This window comes from Galeopterus variegatus, unplaced genomic scaffold, assembly GCF_000696425.1.
Source record: "Galeopterus variegatus unplaced genomic scaffold, G_variegatus-3.0.2 Scaffold330, whole genome shotgun sequence".
NCBI lineage: Eukaryota > Metazoa > Chordata > Mammalia > Dermoptera > Cynocephalidae > Galeopterus > Galeopterus variegatus.
The window spans coordinates 105,728-120,497 of NW_007726441.1; positions in this window are offsets into that span (position 1 = coordinate 105,728).

Consider the following 14,770-nt stretch of genomic DNA (forward strand, 5'->3'; position numbering starts at 1 on the left):
TTTAGAAACCTAATTTGCCTAAAATATAGATAACACACATCTTCAGACTGACATTTTAGTCTTATTAATTGTATTATGTTTAATTTAAGATATTCATTATTTGAAACATCTATAGAGACAAATATAGGTTCCCAATAAAATATAATAATATTGTGGTTTTTACTTCACAAAGTTTACCTTTACTTTTTTCTAAAGAAAATAATTTGAGAGTATGGTGTACATAAATTACCTTAGTTCTTTTAGCTGAGTCACAGTGGTCCAGCAGGCCAAAATTGTGTCACAATAATAAGAGATACTGATAAAAGTTATTTTCAAATTACAAGTACGTATACATACACACACACATACATATATGCATATATACACACATATTCACACATATATGTGTATATATATCATTTATATATATAACATATATATATATTTATCATTTTTTACCCTTTTTAAAAGAGGCAGGGACTAAACCATGACTTCTCACATTTTCGATAGCAAAATGAAAGTATTGCACTAACCAAAAACTTTAATTCTGACACCATTTTTACAGTTGCATCAAATTGCCTATAGGGCTAATTTTAAAAATAGAAACAGTATTGTACACATTGCTGCAATGGGAGGCAAATAAAAATAACTTGTTGAAGGAATTCTCCACCTCCTTTAAGATTTACTTCATTGCTACACGTAAATTCTGATCATGTGAAATCTATTTTTAAGCCAATTATCTTTTTTAAAAGCTTTGAAAGAAAAAAACTTTTAGAAAAATGAACATGCTGATTTAGTTTTCTTTTGGTAGTCAGTTCAATTGTACTGACCAGTTTTTGAAATAAGATTATTATATGATTAGGTATTAGCAGAGAAAAAGAGTTAATCTCCTTCGTGCTGCTCTTTGCCCTATTGGAAAGTCTCATGGGAGAAAAGGGACAAGAACCCAACCTGAGCCAAGTCAGCAGAGGCATTTTTACATGTAAGAATTACACACAACATTAAATCAGCCAATTGAGCTATAAATCATCCATCATTATTTAAGCAATTTTATGTGATAGAAATAATATTAGATTATAAATCAGGTGCTCTTATATACTTTTACCTTATTAAATTGTTTTTTATCATATGCACTTTTAGCTTATTAAAGTGTTTTTTATGACTCTGCCATAGGTATTACATGTCACTCTCTAGCCCTTGTTCTGTGCTTCACCATTTGATCTCTAACATCATTTCCAGCTTTATTATCAATGATTGTACGAGTCTGTTTTGTTTGGCGGCTGGCTGGTATGAGGATCTGAACTTACGACTTTGGTGTGTATGAGTCTTAAAATGTTGAAAGTTCTACGAAGTCCAAAAAAGGAACATGGTTTCTCCTTGAATGAAACTAAAAATTTATGTCCAGATGAAACTAGACAACCACATGAAAAAACTGTCAATGAAGTAATAAACTTAGATATTTTTAAAAGCTCTTAGTTAAAAAACAAAACAAAACAAAACTGAATAAGTGTGAGGTTGGATCAAGAGATTTATAAAATGGGGATCAACCTTGGGTTTTACAGTTTACGAGGGGTTGTAAAAAATTTGAATTAATGCAGAGGAAGAGTCAAAGTAGTATCTTTGTTAATAATAAATACTTCTAGGATGTTAATACAACATGTAATTTTTGAACACCTCTTTTGTGATTAAAATTCCACATTATCCATTAAGCCCTCTAGAAATTCATGATATGAGCAATCTCTCCTTGACATCATCCCTCCAAATAAGGAGAGCTCACGACCAAACTTTTTTATCACCGTCCTCTTATTTCCCAGTCATTCAGGAAGTATTTTATGAGATCCCACCTTGCACAAGGCATTTAAAAAGTGAGATGTTCTTTTCTTTGCTCAATACTTGTTCAGGATACTCTTTGTGGATGTTTACATCAATGTACTCTCATATTTTGGACTTCTGCAGGGAATATATCTGCTCTCATTACACATTGCCCCACCTAAGATCAGGCTATGAAAAAGAACATAAGAAATGCTCTAAGATGATAGCAGTGATGTGCTTGAATGATGTGTCTCTCTGACTTAAACAGTTTGTAGAGGCTATTGAACTTAGGATATAATTATATTTATAGGCCCCTGGCATATGTCAATTGCTCAAAAATGCTTTTAGGACGGGTATAGGTGCTGAATATGATTTACTTGATGAAGAAGACGATGATGTGTAACAGAATTCCGTGTTTGATATGAAATGGCTCCTACAATAAGAGTAAAGACACCCCCTGCCCCCTCACTGTACTTGGACTTCTTAATTTTGAGATCAAACTCAAAATATTTGCCACTTGCAAGCTGCATTTAAATATCAATACATTAGGAATCATAAGACACTTAGATTTCATTGGCAATCTTAAAAAATAGGTTACTATGTAAATCGTGATGGTTTTGTTATTTGCAGGCCAAACAATCAGTTCAGTGGGATGTCAGTAGGTATCAGTGGGAGAGTGAAGACATTTCTTTTTGGTAATTTATTTCTAAATGTATTTTTTTCCCTTTCCTCAGATAAATTCTCCCACAGAAGACTGACTTTTTCTGTACCCTACAGAGAGATTAGTGAATGCATAATCACACAGTGACAGGTCCTGTTCCAATGTGTTTCTTATTAAATTCTCTGTCGTTCCCTCTGTGGGAAATGGGAAAATTTATTAGATTTTTATACAGAAAGGTGAATTTCCACTGAGGAAGCAACACAATGTCTTTTACTCTCCGGAGTGCAGTTATGGCTGTGCCTCCACAGCAGACCTTCGTTTTATAACAGGGTTCTTTGTTGGGTGTGTGCGTTCTACAGCCTGTTTGCATGACACAGGTTATATATTTACATTTTTTAAAGTTTGCTATTTGTCCTACATTTGTCTCAATAAAGGACCCTTGAGAGTAAGTGTACCTATATACTAGAATATTAAATGTACAAGGAGAATATACAAAGGCTTCTATACCAGTCACCATCTTAGTGAAGCATGTGAGTGAATGAGTTTAAATTTTGGAAACAAAAAGTAGCATAAAAGTAGTATGTTCCCAGTCAATTCTTGCTCTGCATAAAGGATACGTTACAAAGGGATGAAAACACGTTTTCTGTTAAGTAATGAAAGAATAACAGTCATCACAATGACTACTATAAATCCCCCTCTGAGCCCTGGAGTTCCTCTAAATTATGATTAGGAAGGAAAGTCATGCCCTCTAATGATACCTCATTAGTTGTATCACTGTGTAATACAATAAAATTGGGTCAGCTCTGAGAAACAGTTTGTCTTTACCTTAGAAGCCATATTGCCTAAGATTCTCAGCGTTTGCTACCTAGAGAGCAAGAGAGCAAATGAGAGAAGTACACACACATCCCCGCTTGCTGGTGCAGAGCACAGACCACAAGATCTCTCTACTAGTTGAGGCAGTTTAATGTTTAATGATGCAAAAGCAGTTTGGTCTAGCAAAATTCCGAGGTCCAAAGGAGCCAATTCAAACTAAAAGAATAATGATTTCTTGATCACTAATAACTTATAGCAGAAACCACTAATAACTTTCTAATAAAAAGCATTCAGTGTTAATTTAGCCCCTTATAATATACCTGGTATTGTGCTGGGGTTCTGGGAATAGAATTAAACACAGCACCTGTTTTGAGGAAAACTTAGATTCTTTCTCATATTACCAAGAAAGTGAGTCACATCTTTTTGACTGTTATATCCAGTTCTCAGTAGGTTAAGAATGACACTTACTCTTTCTAAAGGAATTTAATATGTTAGGACATTTTTTACCACAATGGATCCAAAAGCTTAAGCTGTAGGTTACATTATATATTTTGGAAGTAATTCACAAGCTTCTTTGACACAACCTTTGAAAACATATAGCATGTTATTCATTGTTATTGACCTACAGGATGTTGTCAAAGATGCAAGATTTTTCTATGCTCATTTAAAGATAATTAGGAATCCAATAGAGCATAGGAAAATGGTATGTAGGCTTTTCCAGGCAACCCTCAAATTCCATCTGTTATAATCAACATTGACCTTAAGCTGGAATTGGAAAATCAATGACCATATGACTTCAGGATAGTGCAGAAACTGGAAAAACTGACCTGTGTTTTCCCAGAGTCTAATTTATTTCTCAAGAGAAGGATGACCACAGCATAGAAACAATTGTGTGAATTAAAAAATCAAGATGTGAATGTGGCCCTGAGTCCTGCTTAACCTTTCAGCTCTTTTTCTACCTTGTTTGCTGGAAGCAAGAAAATTGTTAACAGCTTAGCACATTTTTTAATAAAACATCAGCTCCCACTGTTGGTCATAAACAAAGGATTATATATATATATATATATATATCAGACTCCCTTTGAGAACAGCTGCTGCTGTTTGGACTGCTAGGATTAGTGCAAACGAATCTCCCCCAGGACCTTTGGGAAGGTTGGTAAGTGTTGCTGTGTCTACCTTGGGTGTTACAGAGGCACCTTTGCAGTGGTTGCAGCCAGTGTTCCTGTAATGTTGGCCTGCAGTCAATAAATATATCATTTCTCTTTCCCCGAGGGTGTGCTCAGAGGACCACCCTGCAAGTGTCTGCATCTGTGGTCACATCTTCACGCCGTGGGCGGAAAGGTGGGTGCGGAGCCAGAGGCAGGATGTGCAGACAAGATCCAATGTGGTTAAAATTTGGGATCACTAGTCTAGCTTTAGGGAATCTGGAGACTACTTCATGTCAACACTCATTCTGAGAGGAGAAGCATGTCCACTAGAGGATTATCACTAAGCATCAGCGTGACTCACTCAAGGGTTATTGGAAATAAGCATTCATAAGAGGTGAGGTTGCAGGTTAAGAGAGAAATAGAGGCCTCTTGTACTCTCACCAGGCAATGTAGAATGTCGTCCTCCCTTTAAGAAGGAGACTTTCAAAGTTTCCAAAACGTTCCAAAAATTCCAAAAGGGACCCAAGTGAAAAAGGGTCCACATCTCCTTAAATCTTTAAGACATGTCATGAGTCATGTATTGAAACAATAATACATTAAGTGAACATCTATTGAATTGAATGATTCAGGGATTGGTCAAGAGTGTAATTGCCTAATAAAGCAACTCAAAGGCCAGGGAGAATAGAGCCACTTTTGTATCGCTTAAGGAAATAGGAGGAAAATGAAAATGATGTCTCACATTGATTTTGGGTCCTAATATCCAGCTTCCCTCTAAGCTAATGAGGTGAGCCTAGCTGTTGTAAATTGTAGTTTGGATGGCTTTTTATTTCCTCTTTGTTTTCCATAGGTATTGGTTGAGACCCTACTATATGACAGATGTGGTACTAAGTATTTGGTACAATAAGACATGGTTTCTTTCCTCAAGAAGCTTATGACCAAGATGGGAAGTTGGACAATTAAACAAATAAGCTCCACACATGCTAAGGTGGCTCAACCTGTACTACCTTACATTTCAAAGGCCCTTTTTAGTTTTAGTTCAGTGCCTTTAGATTTCAGAATACATTTAGTTACCTTGTCTAATTTAGATATAAAGGAAGACCACCTAAAAGGAAATGAATAGCTTCTAAGGCATTGGCATTTAAACCTTGGATACTTTGGTGCTTGGTTTAGATTCCCTCTTCAGTGCTGTGACACTCATCCCCCTGCTGCTGGAAATGCAACTGCTCATGGAATTGTCCCTTGGCTTAGGGAACTGCCTTGACCAAGACCAAGGTTACACCCATTTCCAGGGGCACCCAGAGACCATGACTATCTGATTCAGAAATACAAAGGCCTGGTCCCCTTGCTACAATTTTCAATAAATATGAAGGGCCATACCAGCTTCGATGTACCACTAGGATCAGCTGAGGCCTCAGTTGTAATCATACGGAAGATCACCTTCTCCCTCTACCCTGCCTTTTTCACTTCCTTACAGGTAGGACACAGATAAAATAACTAGAGTTAAATTTGAATTCCAGATAAACACCTAATAATTTTTAGTAAAGGTACATTCTAAATATTGTCTGGGCATCCTATATTTTTATTTGCTAAATCTGATCATGCTATCTGCAAGAATAACTCTCAAGAGCAGACTCCAGTATACCTTCTGTGTACTAACTACTCTCAGCCTCAGAGTGTATCTGGCAACGCATTCTCTAGGAAAAGGTAGTATGGTCAGCAAACACATGGGAGTACCCTGGACTGCCTAATAAAACTGCAAGGGGGATTCAAAGAGGATCTAGAAGTGGATCCAAAGTGCGATCTTGAGGAATTAACTCCACTTCTGAAAACATTAGCTGTGAGTGTATGTTCTTGTGTATTATACTAAAGCACATGGACTGCTTATCACCAACATTTATGAAAGTCTCTCAAAGAGTTGATCACTTCCTCCTTTGTGAAACACTTATTTTCTTGTTTTTCAAAGTGCCACATCCTCCTGGTCTTTCTGCTACTTCAGTGGCTGCTCCATCCTTGTATTTTTGGCTAGCTCCCCTTCTATCTGACCTCTAAACCTTGATGGATCAATTTTTACTCCTTTTCTATTCTCTCTGTAAACTCATCCCCCACATGATTTCACTTCTGCTTTAAATGCCTTCTGTGTGCTGATAATTTCCAAGTTTAAATTTCCAGCCTCAACCTCTCCCAGAGCTCCAGGTTTACATAATCAACTGCCTACTCTATATTGCTACTTGGATGTCTAACAGGAATCTCAAACCTAGCATGTCCAAAACTCAACTCTTGTTCCTAAACCGGTTGAGCTTCCAAACTTCCACAGTTTCATAAACAACATGATGATTTATTCAGTGACTCAAGCCAAAAAATCTAGGAATCATTCTTGTGCCTTCTCTTTCTCTCATAACCCTCATTCAATCTATCAGCAACTCATTTTGGCTAAATCCTCAAAATAAATCCTGAGTCCTATCACTTCTCGCTATCTCTACTTGATACCTCATCTTCAGCTTCATCCATTGCTACAGCCTCCTCACTGGTTTCCTTTTTTCTCACTCCTGTAGATTTTACAGAGAAGTCAGAGTGAAGATTTTAAAACAGAAATATGTCACGTTCCTTTTCAGAACTCTTCAGTGGCTTCCCAGCCCACTAGAATGGATCTGATCCTTTCTCTACTCTCCCGATAGATCTATTACTCTCTTCTACTTCAGCAACTCTGCTTTAACCACAACTGCTCAGAATGACTTTCCTCCAGTTATTCACCATCTCCACTCTTTCGCTCCTCAGAGAAGCCTCCCCCCAGTTACTCCATCTCATCCCCTCCTTATTTTCATCCACAGCATATTTTACTTTAAATTATCCTGTATACTTTGTGTTTACTGGCTTTCCCAGGGGCATGTAAGTAGTCTGTCTCCCCCCAGTAGAATGTAAGCATCTTGAAGGAAGACACTGTTTGGCATGTTCACTGCAGTATCTCTGGTCCCCAGCAATGTGCCTGCCACAAGGGAGGCAATCAATATTCATTGACTGAATGAATGAGTACAGACAGTTCTTCCACAACACTTGTTTTGAAAACACTAATTTGTTCTAACTCAATTGATATATTAGGGAACAATTTGAGCATAATGTGAATTTTGTGTTGGCTTTTGTACAAACATGACCAAAAACCAAGGCAAAGATATAAATGTACACACGAAGACATAGGAAGTTATACTAAATTGCTACCGAGGCACTATCTATCTAAATTGAAACTTTAAAATAACACATATAACTTACTCACTAGATGTAAACATGTTGCTTGGTCAGCTACTGCATTAATTATAATTTAAGTCATTTGATCAAAAGCTCACTAAAGTGGAAGATCATGGTAATAGTCTTTATAAGAACTGACCTTAAGCTGTGCTTAAATATTTCAGTGACAAGCCACGCGTTCAGTAGTAAAGTGCTCATTCAGAAAACTTATGACTTTGTCTCTAATTTTCCACATATCTTGAGTGGAAGAAATGAGAACACTATTGTTATCAAAAACAACAACAAAATGATCAGACTGCTGAATTCTACAAAAGATGTTTTGTTTTGTCTTCAAAATACAGTTGGGGGCAAAGGAAAGGGCACTTGAAAAATGACATGCATATTTTTAGCAGAAGTTATGACCACTGTATGATTCAATATAAAATATGTCACATCTCCATAAAAGCTTCGTACTTGCTATTGTGCTAATTGAACTATGTACTTCTGATGCATTCCCTATTCATGTAAAAGTGTGGGTAACAAATGATAGAAGTGAACAGTCATGGCAATTGGACACACTGGATATCTTTCTTCTATGAGTCTGAGTCAGTCTCCTCAGTGGATTACTAAACACATTCCAGAAATCTCATAAGTTACTACTGGTCTAAAAATGGATATAATTAAAGATGAGCAAACCTACCGCAGAGCTTGATGTAATATTTAGGCTAATTAACACAAACTATTTACAACAGACTTTATTCCACTTGTCTAAAGATTGAATATGTGTTACTACAAGTTCATAGACCTTACCATCACAAACACAACCACTTCCCCAACATATTCATACAAAGAAAGGAGAGAACTACATAGTAACAGGTCTAGAGGAGGTAGATTTGGTAACTATGGTTGTTAACTTTGACCAGAGTCAGCCTAAGATCTGGGAATCCTTTATAAATTCCATTATTTTAAGGATTTACCAGTAGATATCTCTGGGTTTACTACTACTGTGATTTGGAGCAATAACTTCCAATGCCTAAGTTGTTTTTATTGCTATGTTACCAGCTGCTTTCCATGGTGGGGGGAGAGCTGATTCATTCCTAAAATTCTTCTCTATTTCAGGTCTGACGTGGTGTTATTAAATTCTAGAAAATAAGACTTCTTTTCTTGCTGTCTCCTAACTTGTTCTTAATTCAGACACTAACTTTCCATAGTAAGGCTTTCAATCTCTAAGAAGGTACTTCAAAATGTTTATGGAAATAATCTGTTAAAAGATAATACAAATCCTTCTGTGAAGTTTTTGAAGACCCATTGTATGTGGGCTATTAAAGGACCTATGAAATAGGATAGAGCATCCCTAGATAATTTGTTCTACCTTTGTGTTCATGTTCAACCATTACTCCTTATATGCCAAGTTCTGTGCTGAGTACTTTCACCTGCTCTCTCATATCCTCACAAGAACTGCATGTGTATGAGTAATTTCCCCTTTTTAGGTTGAAGAAACTGAGGCTGAGGGATTATATAAATCTCCCAGGATCATAAGGCAAAGCTGAATATCAAATCATTGATTTTTTCCTCTCTACTAATTCAATGCCAGAATAAAAGTTATTAAAGATTAAACTTAGTTTGTACATTATGTTCAAGCTTGTTATTCTATAATATATTACATAGTTCAAAAGTTTTCTTCCTCTATTGGGACAGCTTTGGGGATGATCTAGGTTTCAAAAAGAAGAGCAAATGTTCAGATGTAAATTTGGTTTGCTGAGCTTGAACATGGAAAGTGCATGCATTTGTGTACTGGTATACAAGAGAGATACATCAGGCACTGAGAAATAATGTGACCAAATGAGAGATTGGTTATGCATGGTAGACATTGAGTTTGACCTGCTTTAGTCACCCTGTACTTCCAGAGGTGCCCACTGGTCTTTTGATATATTAAATTCTTTTTACTTGTCTATTCTGATCTCTGAAAAATAAAACAGAATTTTTCTTTCCATTGTTACACTTAGAGTTATACCTAGATGTGCTTTTATATCAGGGACTAAAATCACCTGTTCTTTTCTTTACTTTTTCATCAGAGAACCAAAAAACAAATTGCAGGAATTAATCATCACAAAACCCAGGACCCAAATCCTGTCTTTGAGATACCTTAGTCTCATTATAATTTGACCCAATTTTACTTTAGTAGTAGTTGAGAATATTTCCCTTTTTCTTAGCTGTCAAGATTCAGTTGATACATCACAGATCCCTAAAGCTATGTAGGGAACTCTCCCCTTAATTCCATCCGCTTCATTTCTAAGCATAGTCACTGCTGGGTTCAGTGAGAGTTCTGCTTGCTCTGAGCATGAGATCATGCCCTAAGTAATTACAGTGAGCGTGCAGTGAAAATATGTGGTGAATATAATGTCAGGAAATCATGCAAATTTTATTATCCTCAGTGAAGTGGTGGCTAGTGGAGAACTTGTCAGTATTTGCAACTTGAAGCCTCTAATTACCTTGATTTACTTGTAGTACCATTCATAACCTTGCTGCAGTGCTGTTCCTGACAGCACTTATGCATTTTACAAGAAAGGAATAATGCCATGTAAATAATTTAAAAACAATAAATCATTTAGAGTGGCTTTAAACCAAAACCTAATGCAGTAGCTGGCTGAGTACTTGCTACACTTGACAGGTAGCTGGCATGCAGAATTCATCCATGTCTAAGAGGTATTTACTTTTAAAATTTACAAATCCAAAATAGGCAGATTGAAGAAAAATGAGACCTAAACCTCCTCTATCCTGAGTAGTCCCTTTCACCTTTTTTGAGGTGAAATAGGAAATAGGGAAATTCTATATAGGATAGTTCTGCTTCAAACACAGATTTGCTGAGTTATGCTAGGTAAATGACTAATTAAGTCTGATTCTCCAGGCAGCTCTGGCTGGCAGAATGTTGGAAAGTACATCAACTTGCCTGGGGCAGCACCCCAACACCCATGCCCACCCCCGTCCACACAGGAGCTGGAGGGAAAAGACTGGAAAGGTTGAGAAGCGGGATGAGAGAACGGGGCTGCCACATAACCAGTTCTGGGAGGGCGAAGCTCCTTTCTCTCCAGTCATTCCTATTCACACAAGACAAAGCAGATAATGAAAAGCAAAAACCCATCAAAAAAAGCTTCTACTTAAGAAAAAAGGTAGGAAGATTTCCATTACCCGGAGGGAGAGCCGGGGCTGCCAGCTGCTTTGAACAATTGCGTTCCTACTGGGTGCCAAGCGTGTGATTATCTCTTTTAATCCTCACAACAATTCTCTGAGGTAGGTATGATTATCTCCTTTCATAGATAAGGACAAAACCTGAGTTAAATTAAGTAATTTGCCTGAGATCACCAGCTAGGAAGTGACTAGTAGGATGGTCTAGATCTGACTCAGGCAGCACTCTTTCTCCATCCATTGCTTTGCTTTTCCCTCTCTCACAAACCTGGTTTCTTTCTTAACTCTAGCTATAAAGTGACTTATTTTTGACATCTGCGAGCATTCAGAACGGTGGAATCCCTGGGGTGAAAGGGATCCTGAAAGTCACTTAGTCAGGCTATGTCTAAAACATCCTCCCTCTACCTCCCAGGAAGGATGTCCCAGGTTATTGTGCCTGGACATGGCCACGACAGGGCAGGAGGCACACAAACAGAATGCCTGATACATGTGATCGCTCCATTTCTTCTTCAACATTACTACCACCCCCTTGGATTATTCTCCCCAAGTTCCCAGTCACCCTGTTTCTCTTTGCAGGGGGGGACCTCACCAGGTCTGTTAAAACTCCGAAATGGTTGTTCATTTTTTCCTTCTGAAATACCAACATTCAAATGTTTGTTTCCATAGGTATGTGGTTCTCAAACTTCAGTCTGCATAAAAACCACCTGGAGGGCTTGCTGAAACACAGACTGCTGTGTTGTGGCTTAAAATTTTCTCACAATGTAATACTTTGGGTCATAGTAGTCATTCAGAAAATGCTAGTTCCTTTTTCATTCTAAATTCTTAATGGTTCTTATATATTCCTGATTTAACTTTATCCTTGTATTCCCTGGACTTTGGACTTCAGTTTCCATTTACCAGCAGCAGTTTCCTTGAATTAATAAACTCAGAAGGAGGAAAATCAGGGGAGATTTTTACTCATTTATTTGTATCACATGAAGAAGCAAAATGTAACATACTTGTGCCAGCCCATGTCTCCATGGCACAGACAAGAGACACTGTAGTGTAACCAGTTGAGTTACATTTATGGACTAATAGTATTGTCTTTAGAAAATGACTGTTCAAACGTATTTGAAATTCTTGAGGAGAAAAAAATTTTTTCTTTAAGAACTAAAAGCAAATGGCAGAGTCCAGCCAGTGAAATCTGCTAGAGATTTACTAATACTATTGAGAGGCTGATACATTTGCTACAGGTTAGGCACTGATGAAAAGGGAAATAGCTGGGGACTTGGGAGAGTTAGTTGTCAAAGAAAAGATCATCACAGAGAAAGAAAACTCATGGGCTTTTATCAACTGACCAGCGTTCTCACAGTATGATCTCAGGGCCAGCAGCAACAGCATCACCTGGGATCCTGTTAAAAATGCAAATTCTCCGATCTCACCCCAGACCTATGAATCAGAAACTTTGGGCTTGGGGCCCAGAAATCTGTTTTAGCAAGTCCTCCAGGGGATTCTGATGAACAGCAAAGTGTAAGAACACTGTCTTACAGCAACTTTTCTAACAAAAGTAACAAAAAGGTTAGAAAGTGCATTGACCTAAGATTTTAGTTGTGACTTTGGTCTACCAGCCCCAGTAGAGTCTTTCCTGAGGACAACTAAAACTAGCAGAAGAGCAAGAAGAAAGTTCCTGGTGAAAGGTTTGGAATGAATTGGTAAGGAGATAAGAAATCAGGCTAGAAGGAGTTTATTGGCCCAGGCGGCATGACAGAGGCATAGAGACAGACCCTAGCCTCCCCTCCACTCCAAGGGTTGGACTTAATATTCCTTCTTGTGGTGAGTTGTGTTGTTCTGATTGGCCATAGCTTATGTTAATGAGGAGTTAAATGAAATATCTGATGGGAGTTATTGAGGCCTTATGTTAATTAGGTGATTTTTAGGTTTGTGATTATTGGTTCCCTTCGTATGTAAAGTAGGGCTTCAAAGGGGACCCATGTCATGGAATTCTGTTGCAATTATGAGTTCCTCTGTCTTTTTATTTTGCAGGGAAGTCCCATAGGGTGGAACTGCCATTTTGAGTATCTTTGGGTAGCATCATCTTAAGTAGTCCTTCCAGAATCTACTACCAGGTAGCTTTCCTCTGGAGAGTGGTGATTCTCAACCCTGACTGCACATTAGAATCACTTGGGGGCACTTTAAAAAAATATATCGTTCCGATATGTTTTTACAATAATAATAATAATGGGCCAAGCCCGTGGCGCACTCGGGAGAGTGCGGCACTGGGAGCGCAGCAGCGCTCCCGCCACGGTTTGGATCCTATATAGGGATGACCGGTGTGCTCACAACGCTCACTGGCTGAGCGTGGTGTGGCCGGTCTCAAAAAAGGACAAAAAAAAAAAAAAAAAAATACCATTCCAGGACACCTTCTAGTGATTCTCATTTCACTGTCCTAAAGCGGTACCCCAGGCTTTCATAGTTTTAAGAGTTCCTCAGCTGACTCTACTATGGTGGCCTGGGTTGAGAATCACTGTTGGGAGACTTGAGGCTTGAAACATCACAAAACTACCATGAGATAAAGTTAGTAATATTTTCTTAAAGCCCATCCAGTATTTAATTTAATTTAATTTAATTTAATACTGGATAATAACAGCTAGTATAGCTGAGTTATCAGAGCCCCTGTCACAATGAGAAGACTCTGATTCAGACTGTAAGGTCACTGTCATTGTTCACAGTATGACCTGTTATGCAGCCTTTATAGGGCTGTTGGGCCCATGTAAAAGTAGAGACATCCACCCTTAAACCAGGCCCACTGCCTCTTTGGCAATGATTCTCTGTGTAAGGGGAATATAGTAAAGTTCATGGAAAGAATTTTGGCTTCAGAGTGAGAAAATCTGCATTGAGCACCTGCCTTGTCATAAATAAGCTTCACAATTGGGTCAAATAAATGCTCTGCACTTGTTTCATTATCTCTACAGATGCTTTTTGACTCAGGCCTGATAAACCCATCAAAAGTTGAAAATACCTTAAGTTGAAAATGCATTTAATATATCTAAAGCACCAAACATCATAGCTTAGCCTACTCTACCTTATGTGTGCTCAGAACATCTACATTAGCCTACAGTTGGGCAAAATCATCTAACATAAAGTTTACTTTATAATGAAGTGTTGAATATATCATGCAATTTATTGAATACTGTACTGAAAATGAAAAACTTATTGTGTGGGTACTCGACGTATGGTTTCCACTGAATGCATCTCACTTTCTCACCATCGTAAAGCTGAAAAATTAAGTAGAGAATTGTCTGTACAATAAGCCTCTCCCCACCTGTGAAGTAAAATCTTTGCTCGTAGTTTCTTTTGTTTCATGCAAAGTGGCTATTTGTACACTTATATATTATCAAGAGACCATGTAGTCCATTTCATTACAGATCTCAATCCCTGAGTCCTATTCCTTTGACTTTTTTTATTTATTAAGGTTAAGTTTTCACTTTTCAGTAAATAAGACCGATTCTTTAAAGGAAATGCAGAAATTGCCAGAATTATGTTCACACTGTGAACTGGGAGGATCCACTTTATCTCTTCCAACTGTAAAATCACAAAAGCCACTAGGAACAACCCACTAAATTACCTATAAAATCAGGTTTTCATGAGAGAAATGAAGTTATCCACAGAAAGTAAGAAGCTTCTCAGGCTGCATTTTTAAAAACTATTGTTATATGTGCTTACATTTAATTTCATGATTGCTTTTTATCATGAAGCCAACTTATGTGCTAAAACTGAGAAGGGCTTGGCTGCAGAACATTCCTTTTCTCTCGTAAATGATGCTTCAGATAGTATAAGATTCTGAAAGGTACCATATGAAGCGTATCACATAATTATTACGCTCCATTCATCATGGTTTGTTTTAACTGCTGGGTTTGGAAACCATGCAAAGATCAGATTCTAAATGGAGTACTTAGGAAGGAGACAGATACAG